This window comes from Leucopleurus acutus (genome assembly GCF_964270905.1).
Source record: "Leucopleurus acutus genome assembly, chromosome: 10".
Taxonomy (NCBI): Eukaryota; Metazoa; Chordata; class Mammalia; order Artiodactyla; family Delphinidae; genus Leucopleurus; species Leucopleurus acutus.
In genome coordinates this window covers 93165674-93185783 of record NC_139153.1, presented here as the reverse complement: position 1 = coordinate 93185783, position 20110 = coordinate 93165674, and positions in this window count along the sequence as shown.

Here is a 20110-nt window from a genome sequence, read left to right as displayed (position 1 = left end):
CTCGCCATGAGAGGAGAATTAAAATCAGGAGGGATTTCCGGTTCTTAGGTTTGGAAGGAATATTAGAGGTCATCTCACATTACTCCTCAAGATCAGATCTAGCAACTGAAGCCCAGAGCAGTCCTACCCAAAGCAATACAGCTGATTACGCACAGAGTCAAGAACAGGCTTGGGTCTCCTAACTCCAAGTCCAGTGCTATTTCCATTGCAACTTGCTGGTTCAGAGAAAAATTCTCCTGTGTCGGAGAGAGAAAAAAAAAAAGAGAGCTGGAAAATATGTATTTATTTGATACGATGAAGAAAGGTGAGTTGATGGCTTAATTTTCCTCCTTAAAATTCTGGAGGAAGAGAATTCCTTGAAGACAGGTGCTGGATGGGTAGGGAAAATGTATTTAATTAATCATTTCAGGACTCACTCACAAATATGGGCTTCTTGGGATAATATCCATTAAGATCCTGAAGGAAGGCCTCAGTGTGCTTGGCTGCATTAGTGAAAGATGAGTCACCTTACTATCTTACATATTGGCTTCCACTTCAAAATACGTCCCTTTGAATAAAAAGGCCTAGCTATCGTGGTTGAACTCAGATTCACTTGGTCTCCATGGCAACAACAGCAAATCCCCACAAGTCACCGGAAAGGGGCACTTGACATCTTGAAGCACAACAGACAGACCCTTTACATCATAGCGGTTCCTCTCACTGCTAGAAGGGAAGGAGACACCATCAAACACACATTCCACAGCTGCAGAATAAAAACCTCTGCACCCAGCCTGATTCTTGAAGCTGTTGCTGAGTTCAAGAGTCATTCATGAATGTCACTACTTGTAAGCTGACAATTTCAGAGGGCTCTCTGACACTCTCCTCCACCACGCTTACCCCAGCCCAAACAGAATTGGACCTAGTTATAATTTACATCTATCAGAAGCTGGTTCAGGTGCATAAGATAGACCATCCAAATGAGCAGTGACTTAAACACTCAAGGTTTTACTCTTTCACTTAAAAAGTCTGTAGATAAGCAACCTGATGCATTTACAGCTACTGAGCAAAGCCTTTAGTAAACAAGGCTCCCTCCAATAAACTGCCCCACCATCCATCCCTAGGGTATGACTCTCTTCCTCGTGGTGCAAAAGCTATCAAACTTCATTCTGCTGGCAGATGTGGAAAGGATGATGTAATGTATGTGTGCCAGCTATCTTTCTAGGAGGTTCTACTGCAATTGCCGAAAAACGTTTGTACAAATATCTCATTGATCAGCACTTAATTATGTGGTTACACCTGGTTGCAACAGAGGTAGGGCAATATAGTCTTGATTCCTAATAGCTTTGTGCCCTTTTAAAAGGCAAAGGTTCTATTATAAGGATGGAAGGGAGCCAGCAGTCCCTGGTATAACATGTAATCTAGGTCCTTTGAAGAGCTACCTGAACCGTTTAATACCTCTCCGTACAAACGGCAACTCAATTTTGGCCCCTAACTCCAGTCCACAAGCCCAGTGGTTAAAATGGTCTTCATGTAATCATGGGCTAGTGATCCCCAGGTGACGATGTTGGTTGGAGGGGTTACCGCTTAGTGTAGAAGCAGTGATATAATGAAGTTACCAGGCAGGGGGGTCTGGGGACCTCCATGCGTGACTAGAATTCATGGGCAGATGTGTCTCCAGGTGGCTGTGTGCTCCTGTTCTCTCAGCAGCATGCTCGGGCTGGGGCACACCTGGACACAACAAAGCAGAGGGATGCCACCCCACTCCTGTGGACCCACTCATTGACTGCTGAAGCCAGAATATGCATTTGGGGGTCAGCTGCTGAGAGGAGGCTGGGAAACCTGGGGACTCCAGGGCCTGGAGGCCCAGGTGCATGGAGACTGGATTCGGGTACAGCAGCTTCTGCTAGGTTATTTATGGGATAATCCTGCTTGCCTCTCCCTGGAATTAGAGAGGGTCATATTTTCAGGGTTTATAGCTTCAAGGAGGAAAGGCCACAAAAGAACAACTTAAAATAAGACCTCTCAGCCTTTGAGATTCAAAATAGACTTTCGAACTCCCAGCAGATATAATAGGTTGTCAGAAAGGGCCTTTGTGTCCCAGTGCCTGGCTCCTGGGTATTAAAAGCAAATGTTTCTGCCATAAGCAACAGATTTGGAGAAAATGCTTGATCCTATGACATAAGAGCCAATGTGCTCAGCTCTTAAGTTCTGATTCCATCTGGGGACAAGGAGACAAGGAGAGTCAAGGAGGAGAATAATAGAGAAGAAATGATGGGGGTCTGTACCCTGCTGCCTTTGGCCTAGTCTTGAAAGGCAGGGTGCCATTGATCCTCTACATCAGTTTGGGCGTTTTGTGCCTTGAATTTTCCCTGGGGTTTTGAGAGATGGTAGGTATCCAGGGTGTCTGCTCTTTCACTGTGACACAGGGGAGGGGAGATGACAGCAGGGGACACCTGGGGAGATGGGCCTGAGGTGCCTTCATGTAAGCCCCCTGCAGACCTATGGAGCACAGGAGCTGTGATGTTTTCTCAAGGGTCCTAGAGGAAAGGATGCGGTCCAGTGACAGAGGACTTGGGGGCAGTGCACTAAGGACAAGGAGATGATGCTGCGTGTACCCAGGCCAGCCGGTAGGGCCAGCTGACCTCCTCAATGCTTCGCCTTTCCACAACCTTCTCAGAGTTTATGTGGCACCCCAGGGAGAGAGAGCAGCAAGTTCTGAAATGACTCAGAGAACTCTGACTTGCCATGTCAAGTCACTTCTGCCATCAGTAAATATGGGGCTCAAGACAAAAAATAAGTACAGTTATGATAAAACAAAGAGCTCTCCATATTGGGCACTTCTGAGTTTGTGGCCCGAGAAATTCGAACTTGCTACAAAATTGTATATCATCCAGCTTATTTTAAAAACTGGATTTTATTTCATATTACCTGAATGAAACAGTAAGAGAAGGCTGTTATTTCTGGGAGGGCCTCATGTGAGTAAATAAGAGTTACTGGGGGGTTTCTTGCAATTCTTTATGAATAATTTTTTTTTGCTAGTAAACACATTTAATCAAATACTGTTTAATCAGGCATTATACATATTTGTGGATAAGCAATTGGATAGAAATCTAATCAAATAAGGATATTCCGTAATCAGCTTATCAAGGGGCCCCAGCAGAGACCCGGCCCTGGATCTTCACAATCTTCCAATTGTCCCTGAAATCTTACTGGTTAATCTGCAAGATGGGCCCTGCTGCTCTGCTTAGCGGCTCTAGGGTAGTTATGGGCATGGGGCCCCACGGGGAGTTGTACTGTTTCTCTTCCATGTGTTATGGCACCTCATGCCCTCAGTGCATTTCATTCTCTCAGCCTGGAAAAAATAACCTATCTGTAAATGCCTTAGTGGAGGGTCTTCCCAGGGCCTGTGGGCTCCTGTTCTGGTCACTATATTAGGGATGATTCTCTTCACCCATTGGCTGCGACACTCGGACTTGTTATGTCACATCTCTTAACCTCTATTTTCTTGGGATACTCACACCTTCCGCATGGAAATGTTGTAGGAATGAACATAACCCTCAACAGCCGGCACATAGTAGGTGCTCACCATGTTTCCTCCCTTTCTTGAAATCTCTTCTGGAGTGGAGAAGAATGGCTGAGAGTTTCCTCCACCCCCAAATCCTACTGGAATTTCTGGATAGAATTTGCTGAAGTTCTGCTATAACCAGTGACATATTTTGAGGCCATCCACAAACTTGTATATTCATACTTCATTTTTTATTTTTAAGAGATCTGAATATTTGACTGCTCTTCAGTAGGAATACTGGGAAGCCTTGATATTTCTCAAAGGGAAGAATGATTTGTCAGTCAGATAAATGTGTCCAAGCTACTTGACATACAGGAGCCCATTGTTTCAATGTTAAGTATTGAATTACGTTAGACAAAGATCAGAACGCTGCTTCTAACTTCCCAATGGATGCTAAAAATAGCTGGGATACTGCAGTTTCATTATCTGGAACAGGGGAGAGGAGACTTAAAAAAATTTTTTAAAAAAAGTCTAGCTGAGGGCCACTCAAAGTCAATCAAGGTCTATTTCAATAAATAGCAACTAAATGTAGTGGCTTAAACAAAGAAAGAGAAAAAATAGAAATCATTTTCTATATTGGCTATTAAAATAAAGGACACCGAACATAAAACTCTATCCAACAAACAGCAAAATATAAAACCACATGCTGTAAGATTTTGATTATCTGGAGCCCTTTGGAAAGCAGCTGATAGCTGACTTCTTCTATATAGCTCAGGATTTATATTTTCAAGCAATGAATTTTTAAGACTTTAAATGGAAATCTCTCTAAAATAGATCACACTCTTTTATATATTCTTTAGCAGAGTATAAAGAACATAATTTAACCTCTTCCTGACTTGGGATTTCAATTAATTCTTTTTAATATCAATTATTATACGGTCCTGTGTTAAGACAATGACGCCCTCAAAATCAGTTTTAAGTCCATGGGACTGTTTGCCTCTTTATTAGTCCCAGATTTCTGTGTTTATCAATATTTTCTCTCGCTACCTGCTGTCACTTCTCACTGCTGTCATATGTCCATCTTAAGTGGACATACGACACTTCCTCCTTCCTTATTGCTTTCAGTGATTGGTAAATCCAATCCAAGTTTGTTAAAGCTATTTGTAAACTAGGAATAAATTGATTCTGAATGAACATTTGAGGGTTTGTGAGGAAGGGGTATGAGTCTTAGTGACTGAACTTTAAGATACATTTTATTCAGAGATTTATTTATTCATTTATTTATTTATTTATACTCTGCTAGTTCTCAACTATACCTGGTTATCAGTTGATGTGTAATACACTAAAACTTTTCATAAACTGTAAAGTGCTGTACAAATACAAGGTACTGTGGATATCTTTAGAGACTTTTGTATAACCTGCATCATTCCCGACCCATAGGCATGGCCAGCTGTTTTAGGCCCTGAACTGATCACGCTTGTCTACATACTGGTGGACAAGTTATTATTATGTGACTGAGCAAATACAGAAAGATGGTGCTGGGAGTGGATTTTATATTTAGGGCCCTGGATCATGGATTTTATATTTAGGGCCCCTAGTTGGCTAAGAACTACTTGGTGCAACAAGCACAGCAGGGCATCTTGGCCACCAGGCTGTTGCAGGCTGGGTACCGGTCCTGCCAAGTGGTTGAGATGTGCTTCTGGGCACATCTCTGTGATCCCTGGAGGTGGTGGGATCTGGGGCACCTGGAAGCCTCAGGCCGGCCTCTTTTTGCCTCGAGCAGACTTAGTCGTTTATCTCAGTTTGCTGTACAAATATTCTCACTTTCTCTGCGTGTCCTGGTGTGAAAATGTGCTGAGAAGGGCTGGCGTTAGGTAGCTATGCTGGATTGCTAGGGGCCGGGCTCAGGGGTATGGATGGCTTATGCTTTCCCAGACCTGCTATCTCCTGGCAATGCTTTGTTCTTGTCACAGTAACAGGGACATCTATGTGATTGGGTGGTCCAAGAGGTCACTGTCACCAAGCTGCTGACCCAGCCCTCTGTGAGACAACCAAGCTGGTCCTAATATGTGGGAATTGTTTAAAATTAAGCTCATTTGGGACTTCCCTGGTGGCGCAGTGGTTAAGACTCCACGCTCCCAATGCAGGGCGTCTGAGTTCGATCCCTCATCAGGGAACTAGATCCTACATGCATGCCACAACTAAGAGTTTGCATTCCAAAACTAAGGAGCTGGCAAGACACAACTAAGAAGCCCACAAACCGCAACTAAGATCCGGTGCAATCAAATAAATAAATAAAAATAAATATTGAAAAAAAATTAAGCTCATTCAACGTGTGCTTATTGAGCACAGACACTGTGATAAACTCTGGAGATGCAAAGGTGAGGGACGTAGGACCCCCACCCAATGAACTTGAGAGGGAGACAGGTGTGTGAAGATGTGATGGAGGAAAGCCCCACACAGTTGTGGCCTTCATAAGGGGACGCCTGTCCTTCCTTTATCCCCCAACCCAAACAAGAGATGAACATAGTGTGGCAACAACACCCCATGGCACGTTTGAACTCCTGGGTGGTATAACTGCTTATTACGTGATTGAAGAATCATGGGTCCGTGAAGCTGGTAATCCTGCCATTCTACCTGCAGGCCTCTAGTCCCAGTCTCTGGAGGCCCCCCAGGGCATCCGACACGTTTAACCACAGAGCAGGAGAGCAGGTTTAACGTCGCTTCCTGCCACACTGCAGATGCAGACATGAAGTCAGCGAGGAAGCAGACACAGTACAGCAGTTTTCCTCTGAGCCAAACAGCCTTGCAAACAGTTTGTTAAGCCTGAAAACGGCACTCTGAGTTAAGTTGAGATTTTTGTTGAGAACAGTTTGGAATTTGTCAGATTGACCCAACTGGACTTTAAAAAAATCTTAGTCAACCATTAGGATAATAAGTTTTGACCTACAAGAATAGGAGGAAACCAAACAAGTAAACAAAGCCCGTCCAAGGATAGCAACCTAAGTGCCTTGTTTTACAAATCCACGGAGATTTTCAGCTTCAAAAGGAAATACGCTGGGCTTCCCTGGTGGCGCAGTGGTTAAGAATCCACCTGCCAATGCAGGGGACGTGGGTTCGGGCTCTAGTCCAGGAAGATCCCACATGCCGTGGAGCAACGAAGCCCGTGTGCCGCAACTACTGAGCCCACGCACCACAACTACTGAAGCCTGTGCGCCTAGAGCCCATGCTCCACAACAAGAGAAGCCACCGCAATGAGAAGCCCATGCACCACAATGAAGAGCCAATGCAACCAAAAATAAAATAAAATTTAAAGAAAAAAAAAGGAAATATGTTTACTTACGATTCGAAGGTTGTGGTTTCCTTCTTAAACAAAGTGATATGAGATTTTGTTCAGATAAAACTTGAGGGCTTTGTTCCTCTGAATACCTAAACTCTTTAGATTGAAGCTGGGGTTTATTCCTTCTATCCAGTAATAAGGACAACTAACACTAGTTGAGCATTTGTTGGGGACTGTGACAACTGTTTACCTGAATTATCTCTTGTTAATCTGAAATACAGGGCATTTTTGGTGAGTCATATTTTATATTGCTTTAGTGTTTCTCACAAACATTGCTTAAGAAAAGATTCAAGGGATACAAGAGAAAGAAAAATGGGCTATCTCAACACGTATATGGCATCGCTGTTGTCTTGGCGATTAGCTGAAGCACAAGATTACTTTTGCGAACATGATCATTCCTCCTCCGAGACTAGCTATATTTTGAAGAGTTCACATGATCCAAGGACAGAAGCTGTGTTTGCTATATATTTAGATTCCTTCTTTGTACTGTATGGAACCCAATAATGTACCAGCAATGAACTCAGGTCTCCCATATTGAGAAAAATGCTACTTTGGCTGTGAGGAGGTTTCATGAGGCAAAGATTTTTAGACACCCTGAGCAGAATTTTGTGATTTTTCCAGGAAAGGTTCCTGTTTGCCAGGAAAGGTTCAGATGTCTGGAACATCTGAAGTACATGCGCTCCTGGATTAATGAATATTCCAAATTCAAGCAACTCAAGGGTTGTGTTGAAAACAGGAAGTCTCCTCAGAGGCCTGGAGACCGGAAAGCAATTGCAGGGCTCTGCCTTTCCTTCTCCCAGGGCAGCCAGCTCACTGGGCTCCAGTCACACCGGCCTCCTTCAAGCCACACACAACCCTTCTCATGCCTCAGGGCCTTTGCACCAGCTGTACCTTCTGCCTGGAAGACTCTCCCACCCCAGCTCTTTTTAAGCCTGATTATCATCATTCCCCAGGTCTTAGCTCAAAAATCAAGAGGCTTTCCCTGACTCCCTTATCTAAGTTAGATCTCCCCAAGTGAAGGCATTTATTCTAATCTATGATTATCTTGTATGTTCACTTGTTTACCATCTGACTCCTTTCATTTCCACATAAGATCCATGACTACGGGGCCTGGGTCATGTTCACCACTGTATCTGCACTGCCCAGCACACTGCTCAGCAGAGTCATGACTCCATATGTACTGAGTGAGTGAACGAATGAATGAGTAAATTAATTAGTGAATAAATGAATAACATTGAATTTAGCTATTTTAACAAGATGGGGTATTATGAGATATCACATAAGCCTTCCTACATTTACAGTGTTGTTTCTCTGAAAGATGCCCCCACTGAGCGTGCAACTTGGGAGTAATCGATAGACTACGTAGAAGGGTGAAAATGGGCATAAAAAAGGGAATAACAATATGGAGATATTAAATGTGCCTCTGAAGAAGTGTAAGGAAAGTCTGTTTGCCCTTAAATAATCTTTGTCTGAAAATATCCCATCTCTCAAAATCTTGTCACTCATCACTGTTTCCCACTCTTGATATGACTTCTCCTGAGAAAATAGAAATGTCCACCCACATTCCTGAATGCCTCATGCTTCCCATAAAAATTGGGGTGGACAAGCAGGGGAGAAAGTATATTGGAGAGGTGTTAAAAAGCCTCCTTTTAGACCCTAATTCTATGGTCTGTTTTAAGGGAGAAACTCCTATCTTAAGCCTTAGGCTTTTGAATCTGTGAAAGGCTGAAACTAACACAGTAAGCTGTTGTCTACTAGGAAATGAAGCAAACAAATATAATGCTAATTTGATGGGTGGAGGAAGGAGGATATTTATTATGAGAAGCCCAGAGTTGCCTGCAGGCTGTGGGAGAATATGGGCTTCTGGAGGAGGGGGAGAAGACTGGAGGAGTTTGAAAGAGGAAAACAAAGTCCTCTCATTCTGAGACCCTTCCCCAGAGACTAAGAGGCTCGGGTGGAGCTTGGGGGTTAAAGGGAAAGGACAGGAGCTGCCCTCTGGGAAAGTTCTTGGATCTGTGCTTCTGACCCCGTTTGCAGCAAAGCTACTGGAATTCTCCAAGGCTTAAGAATAGGAGAAGCACTGTGGCCTCAACTGTGTAGAAAGAAAGATGTTGGCAATGCTTAAAGGTTCTTGTGTCAACATAAGGGGAAGTGGGAAGCTGACTCCCTGCTGCTGAGACCTGTCCCCAGGTCTTGGGGACACATTCTTGGATTAAAATCTACCAACATAAGCTCCAAAGAGTCACCATCTCTTTTAATAAGTCCTAAGTACCACTTGAGGGGTGTCAGGTACCATAAAGATCTAGAGAAGGAAAAATGCACTTCCAGATGTGGGTCAGAAAGGCTTCAGGAAAGAGCTGACTATGAGAGCTGACTATCCACGTAGACCTTTGCTGGATAGAGAAAGAGAAGCTCTGGGGTAGAGAGACCAAAACAGCAAGAGCAAAGACATGGAAGAAGCAACACAGGGGCAGCTGCTAGAGGCTGATGTGGAGACCTGCTGTATTTGGCTGGGAGGAGAGGAGGAAGTCCACTGGCCGCTGGGCACCACGGAAGTGGGAGCGATGTCAGCAAGGAGAAGAGTGAAAAAGCAGATGCTGACAACAAAGGGGACACACCTGAAAAATACCACCTTTTCCAAAGATTGATGGGTTTTAACTCTCCCGAGTGAGGTATTCATTTATTTACCAACAGATATTTGTTGAATTTCTACTATGTTGCCAGGTACTATTCTAGCTTTGGGGAGAAAGCAGGGGTCATTATAGACAAAAGTCCCTTCTTCCACGGAGTTTGCATTCTAGTGGGGAGCAGAACAGAGCCAGGCCAGGGAATGACGTGTCAGGTAGAGTCAGTGGCGCAGGGACCATTTTGTCTCATGCCTGCAAAAGCAGACAACTCTCCTTCCCAAGGACTCACTTACTCATTCATTCATTATTTATTCATTCACTTTGCTTTTTTAAATTTTTTTGCCAGATACTGTGCTAGGCACTGGAGCAGAGCTATAAACAAGACAAGTAAAATCCATCCCTTTGGGAGCTCATGGTATAGTAAACATGCAGCAGATAAATAAATAATATAATTGGAAGTATGATCATTGTGATGGAGAAAAATAGCAGGGAGAGAGGGGGAATTCCCTGGTGGCGCAGGGGTAATTCCCTGGTGGCAAGCGGATTCTTAAGCGGTTAAGAATCTGCTTGCCAATGCAGGGGACATGGGTTTGATCCCTGGTCTGGGAAGATCCCACATGCCAAAGAGCAACTAAGCCCCTGTGCCACAACTACTGAGCCTGCACTCTAGAGCCCACAAGCCACAACTACTGAGCCCATGTGCCACAACTACTGAAGCCCACACGCCATAGAGCTTGCCCACCACAACTACTGAGCCCATGCTCTGCAACTAATGAGCTCACATGCTGCAACTACTGAAGCCCACGCACCTAGAACCTGAGCTCCGCAACAAGAGAAGCCACTGCAATGAGAAGCCCACGCGCTGCAATGAATAGTACCCCCATTTGCCACAACTAGAGAAAGCCCACACACAGCAAAGACCCAACACAGCCAAAAAAAAGAGAGAAGTGAGCGGGTTCTGAGGGGATGATCGAACAGAGAAGGGATGAACCATGTGCCAATGGGTGAAGAGTAATCCAGAGGAGAGGAAAGCAAGGGCAAATGCCCGGGACAGACTGAGCTTCAAGTGTCACGGAACATAAGTTCATGGGTTGTTGTATCTCTCCTCTCCTCTCCTCTTTCCTTTCTTTCCTTCACTTCTGTTAAACACACTCTACTTCTTAGTAAGGACCTGTGTAAATCAAGGCCCCTCTTACTACAAGGGGAGAAACAGTGTGACATCATAGAAAGAGACCACTGGTGTCTAGTTAGAAGACTTGCCTTTGTTTTCTCATCTGCAAAATTGGGGTCGCAGTCCATATGTTCTAGTCTCTTGTTCACAAGCATCGAGCCTCTGCTTCGTGATGGAAGAGGTACCAACAAATGTTCTTAAGAGGGAAGGAAGGTGAGCTTCTGCCCCCTGCCAGGCTGGCTTCCTCCACACATTCTGGATCCTCTCTAGTTCCATGGCTGCATGTAGTGACCAGGGCGGGAAAGAATTCCACTGGACCGCCTCAAGGTCTGTGCCATAGAGTTGAAAGCTTTGCTGATGTGTGTGGTAGTGATCAGCGAAGGCACTTTGGACCCTTGCCTGGTACCCAGTAGGAGGCACAGCAGTTCTGAGAGCTGGAAGCTGGAAAGAGCTGGTCTGGGGTCCCAAGAGGTGACTCCTTCTCAGTGCATACAGCAGGGGCATATTGGTGTGATAGGCAGGGGATCCCTGCATGGCTACAGGCACCATTAGTTGGTTCACCTTCATTCGGTTTCCCCGAACCCCTGACTCTATGCACTGCAGTGTGGACCCGGGCTTCTAGCCTGGGAGTCTGGTCTGCAGCATCAGTGCCTCACTGGGGCGGAGAGTGGAGCTTTTACTGATGAAGAAAGTGAGGCTCAGGCCGAGGGAGGGACTTGCCCAGGGCTACGCAGTGGCAGGACAAAAACTTGAGTCCAACTTCCCTGCTATAGGATGGGATCCTAAAGGAAGAGCGTTATGCTGAAGGAGGAGGTAGAAGCATCCTAAGCTTCCGAAGACAGCCTTCCCCGTGGCAGTGACTCTGCACCCTGACTGCACAGAACAATCACCAGGGGAGCTTTTAGAATTCCCGGTGCCCAAGTCTCACCCCAGGCCAAATAAAACAGTATTTCTGGGGCTGAGTCCAGACACCAGTGTTTTTTAAAGCGTCCCAGATGGTGCCAATGTGCCACCAAGGTTGAGATGCACTATCTAATGGCAAGCTTGCGGATGGCTGTTGAAAATAAAAATACAGTAATTTAGAAACTCTAAAACAAAAAATAATACTGATAATTTGCTCCTTCTTCTTTTCCTGGTCAATTCAAAGCAGTCGTTTTTCAAGATAAAAACCTGAGTTAAGGGGGTGTAAAAGCAGGAGTAAAATTTATAATAAATTACTAAGTAAGAAATAAAAACCATAAATAATGTAAAAATGAGAAGAGCTGAAAGAACTAGGGCAGGAAGCAAAGCCAGGAAAACAGAGAGAGGTCACTTGGGGAAGGTCTGTGGGTCTGAATACCAATGGAAGAAGGAAAGCTAGTGAGTGAGTCCTGCCTTTTTTTGTTGTTTTAAATTTTTATTCATTTATTTATTTCTTGGCTGTGTTGGGTCTTCGTTGCTGTTCACGGGTTTTCTCTAATTGCGGCGAGCAGGTGCTACTCTTTGTTGTGGTGTGCGGGCTTCTCATCACAGTGGCTTCTCCTGTTGCGGAGCACAGGCCCTAGGCACGCAGGCTTTAGTAGTTGTGGCTCGCGGGCTCTAGAGCGCAGGCTCAGTAGCTGTGGCGCACAGGCTTAGTTGCTCCACAGTATGTGGGATCTTCCTGGACCAGGGATCGAACCCATGTCCCCTGCATTGGCAGGTGGATTCTTAACCACTGCGCCACCAGGGAAGTCTGGTCCTGCCTTTTTGAAACTTCAGAGCAATAAGCACCTTGGATACCTGAGGGAGCTCAGCCTTCACAAATGACTAACAAGCTCCACCACAGGCAGCCAGAGCCTCCCAGGAAGGATGGTCATGGGGCAGCGTGTCCAGGACTGAGCAGGGATGTTGTAAAGAGCAGTGGAAACGCAGTAACACTAGCCTCAGGCGTTCGCTCAGCTAGGAGGTGGGGTGTGGGGCAAAGTGTATCAGAATCCATGGGGGACAAAGAGGGGAGAGGGGCTTTGTTCAGCTTGAAGGGCTCGGGTGATTTGGACATGCTCCTCCCCTCTCCTCTTCTGTCCTCCATCCCTCCGCTGAGAATCACTGTCCGGAAAAGGCTCCCCTGAAAGCCCCAAACATTCAGGAACTTTGTGATTAGCATATTGTTTTCACTTTCCAGGTGGCTCCCTGAATGACCAAACTGGTAAGGGTAGCAGGTAATGATTTCAAATCATTGTCACTTGAGGACCAACTTTAGTCTCAGTAGTGGTTCAGTCAAAACCTCTCAAGGGGAGGAACATCAGTCACTGTCCTTTGATCAACAAACAATAAATTCTCTGAGCAGATTTGCTTCTGACACATTCCCAGCAAGCTCAGGCTGTGAATGAAGATTTGTACACTCCAGGTATTTTATTAAATGGTAATCGTTTCTTTGCTTTATGGTTTCAGAATAATCCTTCCTCTCTTAGACACAGTGCACTGAAGAGAGGACTTCCCAATGTAAGATCCACTCGTCTGAACTGGTGATTCTTTGTCATCAATTAATTATGGTTGAAAGTTGAGAAGGTCCATGGGATTGCCAGGTGTTTGGGGACAAATGGAGATCACTGAGTTTCATAAGTGACCTCAATTAAACTGTAGTCGAGCTGGGGCAAGACAGTTAGCTGTGTGTGGGGGTCAGCTTTGTTCTCAGGTATTGCAAGAGTTATGTGTGTGCAGTTCCCTACTTCAACCTCTTTGACCTGCAAAAAAACCTTCTTGAGAAGATAGAGGAGTTTAGATTAAGAAGTACTCATCATGCTATTGGAAGACCTTGTCTCTAAGTCTAGAATATGTAAACAGTTACTACATGACTCTGGCTGAAGGGAAAAATCTGCATGAAGATTTTTCTACTTTCTTGGTATACTTTCATTCAGTGCCAAGTGGCATCTTTTCCTGCTTTATAATGTGGTATTGTTATGGACATGAATGTTCATTTCCCCCACAAATTCGTATGTTGAAACCCTACCCCCCCGATGGGATGGTATTAGGAGGTGGGGCCTTTGGGAGGCAATTATGATTAGAGGCAGTCATGAGGCTAGAACAGTCATGAATGGGATTAGCATCCTTGTAAGTGTCATGAGAGAGCTTGCTTCCTCTCTCTGCTCTCTGCCACGTGAGGATACAATAAGTCACCACTCCAGAAGAGGAACCTCACCAGAGTGCAACCAGGCTGGCACCCTGATTGCAGACTGCCAGGCTCCAGATCTGTGAAAAATAAATTCCTCTTGTTTATAAGCCGGCCAGCCTATTGACTTTTTAATAGCAGCCTGAACTAAGACAGGTATATTTGAGAATGTCCTCAAAGCATTGACTGGAAAGGCAGATATTATCATCAAAGTGTGGTTAAACAAATATCAACACCCTCAGTGATTCACAGTGTTACTATGGTTTCCTGAAGAAAGAAAAAAAAAGTTCCAAATTGGCAGGTCGGCATAAGTGGTGCATGATGAGATATCCTTTTGAATGTCTAGCTTAGGAAATGGGTGCCTTTGATGTGAGCGTTTGTAAACGTGCTTTTGACACCTGTGTGTAAATGCATAAAGCAAATATTGAGATGCCAGGCCAGCAGAAACTGCTTGGCATCCACATAAAAATTCCCAAACAAACCTTTAGCATCACAACTCTACAAAAGTAATCCTACTGTTCCCATTGAATCATCTAAAATAAGAGGAGATCTCTTGCCTGCACAGAATTAGTCAAGCTCCTCTTCTGCGTGATTACATCTCTGGCAGAAGCTTCCTTTGGGCCTAACCCACTTATTTAAGCATGGCTAGTGTTGTATACTGGTTAATGGGAAAGGGATATCTTGTATCTCTTAAAAAACACAACAAGGTTGGGAAAAGAAGAAATAGTCACAAGTCGTTCGATTGGCAGCTAGGAGAAAAGTAAGCCACAGGCTCAGCAGGTGAGTATGTCACTGACCCCTGGGCTCATCCACAAGAGCACAGCAAGAAACAGGCTTCCTGACAGAACATTCAGAATCCCCAAAGCTACCCGGCCCAAAGTCAAGCCATCTTCTGGGAGTCCACTGACAGCTGCTATATAGACTCCAATTGGGAAAGATCATGCCTTAAGGAGAGATAGTATGAGTTGGCAATCTTTTTGGTAAAGGCCCAGAGAGTAAAAATTTTAGATTTTGCCAACCATGCGGTCTCTATCACAACTCCTCAGTTTTGCCATTGTAGCACAAAAACAGCTACAGATGATATGTAAACAAATGGTCATGGTTATGTTCCAATAAAACTTTATTTACAAAAGCAGGCCCTGCACCAGGTTTGGCCGAGGGCCGAAGTTTGACAAACCTCTCCTCCCTGATTGTATCATTGAGAACAGTATGGATGAGTGAAAGGTGCACATGTTCACCAATTACAGAATACGATTTTTAGAGGCAGCCTAGGGTAGCATGAATTCAGATCCCAGCTCCACCACTTCCTAGCTGGACAAACTTGAGCAAATTACTAAAGCACTCCATGCCTCAGTTTATCCATCTATACAATGAGGGCAATAATAGAACTTAGTGCTTGGGTGGTCCCAAAGCAGACCCTGAGGAAAGAACTTAGGCGCAGGTGATTACTTGAGAGGTGATCCCAGGAAGCACAAGTGAAGGAGGGGGGGCAAGTGAAACAGAGAGAACGGCATGCAGAGCCATCAAGGAGTGGGTCACTCCTGAGGGGGATGGGGCGTAACCACACCGAGGACCCTCGGAGGGTCTGTGTAGGGTGGAGCAACCAGGACGCTCATCACCGACAAGCAGTCCTCACTATTAGTCCACACGGAACAGTCCACTGGGGCTGCAGGGGTCATCGGGGTGGACCGGGGACATGTGAGAGTGTCTGGCACAGTATGTCATGGGGTTATTAGAAAGATGATGTGAAATAATATTTGTGAATCACTTAGAAAAAAACGCCTGGCATTTAGTAAGTACTATTTAAGTGACAGTCAAATAAAGAGTGGACATCCTTTGAAGCAGTAGGAAGAATATTAGGCATGACAAAAACTAAATTGTTGAAATTATGTATCTCTAAAGGCAATACTGGTTGAAAATTTAAATAAGTTCCACAGTGGATCATGAAGGAACACGAGAAGTGCTGGGAAGGACGTAGGTATTACAGGCAGCGGCTGCTCCAACATTATAAAGCTGTGACTTAGTGCTCAATACTACATTAGCTGATGGCAGTGATGCAGAGTAACTCTAGTGAGGCTGCGGACAGGCTATCAAATAAAGCTCACACCATATTTAGTGTATGCAGAGCTGTTATGGTGCCATGGCAATCAGGCACAAATAATATGCCATTTGCATAAATTACTATAATTTGTATTACTTTTACACAAGCAAATAAAAGTTTTGCTCTTCTCACACTGTCTTCCAGTATCTAAAACTAGGAAGATATTGACCATTTATCCTAATACGGTTGAATCATCCCAACCACCTGTGTTCAAGGATGAGGGCCCTGAATTGTATCCCGTGTAGTTTGGGCTTCCCTTATTTACAACCTTCCTGACTCTGAATTCCACTCATTCTCACTCTGCAGGTCTCTCCCAAATGCTCCCATCCATGGAGCTCACTTTTCCATGGAGTTTTAAAGCACACTCACATGTTCCTCCTTTTCTTTTCCTGAGTGTTCTGGCTGCCAATGGGCTCTGTCTGGGGAAGGGGCCACAGCCTTGTAACCATATTTTGGCAGGTTGGGGAGAAGGATCGGTGACCAAGGAGATCCTACTCAGGAGGGGACAGGGAGCACAGAGGGAAAGAGCACAGTAGCTTTAGCATCTAGAAGTCCAGGTGGATGGAAGGTGAAGCATTGGTCTTAACAAGAAATAGGTGATGAAAAGACAGTGCTCGCACCAGTTGGTTCTTGTTTCCGGGATTCATCCGCAAAAACCTGGGCAACAATCTTTGGCACTGGTCAGGAGCTGTACAAATAAGCCTTTGATTACTTCCACAGGCTGGAGAAATGACCTAGAGTGGGAAGAGGAGGAAAGAGCCGTACCTCCTACTCAACCTCGCCAGGCACCCATGTTACTAATGTAGAATAACCTTCACAGACATTTCTAGACAATAGTGTGTGTCTCAGTCAAAATGCTTTTGCTCACAAGAAAGAGAAACAAAACCAACTGAAAGTGGCTTAAACTAACAGGAAATTTAGTGTTCTACAAAAGAAAACATCCATGGTCATTAAATTCATTGCTTCAAAAAAAGGTCATCAAGGATCCGGATTCTATTCTGCCAGCCTGGGTGTATCATCCTCATCCTTAGGCTCACTCTCCCCATGGCTGAAGATGGCTGCTGCCTTTTTGTGCATCACACACAGACACAGCCACATTGAGAAGAAGAAGAGACCATGTGTTCGTAAATGTCTCTTTTCAGAGTGAGGAAACCTTTCCCAGAAGCCCCCCAGAAGATCTTCTCTCTCAACTCATGGGTCACAATGGACCACAGCTCAGTCCTAAACAATCCATGGGCAAGAGGAGTAGGACCACTGAGGTTGGCTTAGATGGGTCAGGATTTGCCCCTGTAGCTGGTCTGGGGTTGGGATCAACCTCCCCTGATTCATGTGAGGGAGAAATAGATTCCAAACCAAATTTGGAGCTCTGCCGACAAGGCAGCAGGTGGATGGAATGCTGCCTGACAACCGACAGTAGGATTTTAGAGAGATCATGAAGGCCCACCTGATACTCTTTTACTTCCTGAAAGCTTTCCTACTTATCTGCAGGTGGCTAAAACCTTTTTAAAGGTCCAGAGGCCTTTGAATACGCAATTTCAAAAGAAAAGCACAAACATATGAATATGGCTGGAAAATAGTGGGAGTTGCATGAGTTTCCCTTTATTGGGATGCATGCCTCCCCCACCATTCTTTGCGCCCATTATGGGCAGAAGACTACTATTCATTGTGTCCCCAGTATGCAGCTCAGGCTGACACTCATTTCCTGTCTTGCCAAGTCTCCCATGTGCCTATCTTGATGGGAACCATGATGAGACACAGTCCAGTCATGCATCCCAGACATAAGTCTGACTTATCCTGGTCTAAATGGTTCCACCCCAGGCTGATTTGGTACCTTTTCTTGGTCCCAGTTCTTGACAACATATTTTTCAGAGAATTTATCCAAATTTAATGACTATACATACACCTGCCCCTTAAGCCTGAGCTATTGTTTTTCTCCTGCATATTTAGTCATAGCGTCTCCATTCTCCACCAGCATCAAGTTCTGGAAGACACTTCTCTGCTTTATCTTTAACCAAGTAACAGTCTACAGATTAGTTTGACATCTATTATTGTTATACCTCTATGGTTTTGCTTTTGGTTGAATTTATCATTTCCTCTAATACCTTGTTTTCTTAAGTTCACATTTCCTGCTTTCCCCACCAATTGTCTCCTCTCCTGAGACCCATAATCCCCACTGTTCTGTTCTTGCCAGTCATCATCTACCTATTATAAAGGAGCCTCCATCAAACTCGCATTTCTATCAGCAAAAGATAATCTGTGTCCACAAACACAAAATGGCACGGACATATACACACTACCAAACAGAAAACAGACAGCTAGTGGGAAGCAGCCGCATAGCACAGGGACATCAGCTCGGTGCTGTGTGACCGCCTGGAGGGGTGGGATAGGGAGGGTGGGAGGGAGACGCAAGGGGGAGGAGATATGGGGATATATGTATACGTATAGCTGATTCACCTTGTTATACAGCAGAAACTAACACACCATTGTAAAGCAATTATACTCCAATAAAGATGTTAAAAAAAAAAAAGTTAAGAGAAAGTACCAGAAAACAGTGCCTCACAGGGTGGCTGAACATATTGAATTTGATTTCCTTCAGCAGGTACCCCTTGCTGTTTACACAAGTACAGTTATTAAGACACCAGACATGATTTTCCTTGTAATAAAGTTTCTATATTCCTCTGCTCTTTGGAGAAAGTAATAAACTGCTGGGTACACAGCAAGTCCAATAAATACCCCCATACACTTAAAAAAAAATTTAAAAAGAGGCAGTACCAGACTTACAAACGTCTCATACAAATGGCCAATTTGTATGTACACCATCCCCCCACTCCCCATCACCTCCTTCAGTGCATATAAACTAGGAATTGCGACATGCATAAATTCAGTGCTTGCAGAAGCCTACCAAGTGGAAACTTAATGTTCTTTTCCCTTCTACAGCTGATCCTATTTTGTACCCCATACAAATGGATGCTGATATTTATATAACTTTAAAGGGCTTATAAAGTCCACAAAGGAATCTGACACCCATATTAAAGTTGTATCCTTAGTTCACCTCATTGTAGAAAAGTATTGCAAAATATTTGAAGTTAATTCCCATCTGGCCACCTCCACAATAGCTAACCACAGCAGGAGAACTTAGAGAAATGAATTCCAGGCATGCCTGATAATTTGTTTGCTGCATGACTTTAAACGAAAGCTTTAACTTTCAACATATATTTGATTTTCAAAATAGGCTTCAGAAGAATACAGTGAATGTAACTGTTCCATTGAGGTGTGACAGACTGTCTCAGGGTTCTTGGAGTCTGCTGTGGATTTTGTTGATTCATGAGGTTGGGTTATATTTTGCAAACTGTCTTTAATAGTGTTTATGTATAATATACATACATTGTAGGATCTTCTTTACTCCACTGTGGAGATGACTGCATAGGCTGTGAATGTCTATTCCCAGTGGAGCATGCTTTCTGCTCTGGAAAAAAAGAAAACATGAGTTGATCAGAGATGGGGTGTTAGAGCATATTTAAAGGCACAGAGACCAGTGGTAAGAATGAGTTTATGGAAATACTTAGTACCAGTCCCTAAGGGAGTAATCACAGATAGACTTTGAAGCTGCTTAAGAACTGGCAGCATCATAGATTTTTATAATCACCCTAGTAGCTGCACTAGATTAGCCTAATGTAGTTCTGGCACATAGAAGATGTACAATAACCACTTGTTGAACTGAGCTGAAGCTTAAGAAGAAGGACTGAGGCTTAGTACATGCAAGAGGGGAGGAGCAGCTAACCCTTTTTCAGAAATGAATTAAATCTCAATGCTCTTTTATCCGCTTCAGAGTTTGAAGTCTATTTTCCTATGGTCGGCGCTTACAGGGGAAGGAATGGGTAGCAGAAGAAGATACAGGAAGAGGTTATAAAGATAACAGCTCACACTTACTGGGAGCTTACTATAGACTGAATATTATGATGATGCCTTACCAGGACATCAGGGGAATGAAATGAAACTCTGGACCCGTTAGCTTTTAACTAACTTTGTTCTTTAATTATGAAATTAATTTCTAATATTTCTTCATAGTATTCCAATCTACCTGGGCATTTTAAAATAAAGCAAAGGCATTTTAGTTTGCTCTTATACTTGAAAACTCATGATGAAACAGTAATGAAGGATTTCATTATGTCAATGAAATGACAGCTGTGGATATAGCCAGACTGGTGTTGATTTATAAAGAAAAAAATTGATTGGCCAAATTTTAACATGGCTTTG